This window comes from Branchiostoma floridae, unplaced genomic scaffold (genome assembly GCF_000003815.2).
Source record: "Branchiostoma floridae strain S238N-H82 unplaced genomic scaffold, Bfl_VNyyK Sc7u5tJ_1589, whole genome shotgun sequence".
In the NCBI taxonomy this organism is placed as follows: Eukaryota; Metazoa; Chordata; class Leptocardii; order Amphioxiformes; family Branchiostomatidae; genus Branchiostoma; species Branchiostoma floridae.
Window position 1 is genome coordinate 30,835 of NW_023365782.1, and position 456 is coordinate 31,290.

Genomic DNA, 456 nt, shown 5'->3' on the forward strand with positions numbered 1-456 from the left:
TGGAAGACCTACGGACATGAACTGAGTGAGCTCTGCAAACGATCACCACGAGAGTTCTACAGGAGTGTCAGAGCCATGCGACTCAGGGACGAACCTTACAACCCAACCCCGGTGATAAACGACCAGGATGGGAACCCCATATATGAGGAGGACAAGATCAAACTGCGTTGGGAACAATACTTCAGAGATCTCCTCAACCCGGTTGACGAGAACAGAAGTCACATCCAGTTCAACCCCAGCTACCCAGAGCACACAGAACCCAACATACTGGAGGAAGAAGTGCGGAGAGCAGTGAAGACCAGCCCAAAGAACAAAGCTGCAGGGGTCGACGGGATTCCTGTAGAAGCCATTACAGCATGTGGCGAGACTGGCATCAGGTGGCTCACTATCATCTTCCAGAAAGTATGGGCGGAACAGTGTGTACCAGAGGACTGGAGGAAATCAGTTGTCATCCTA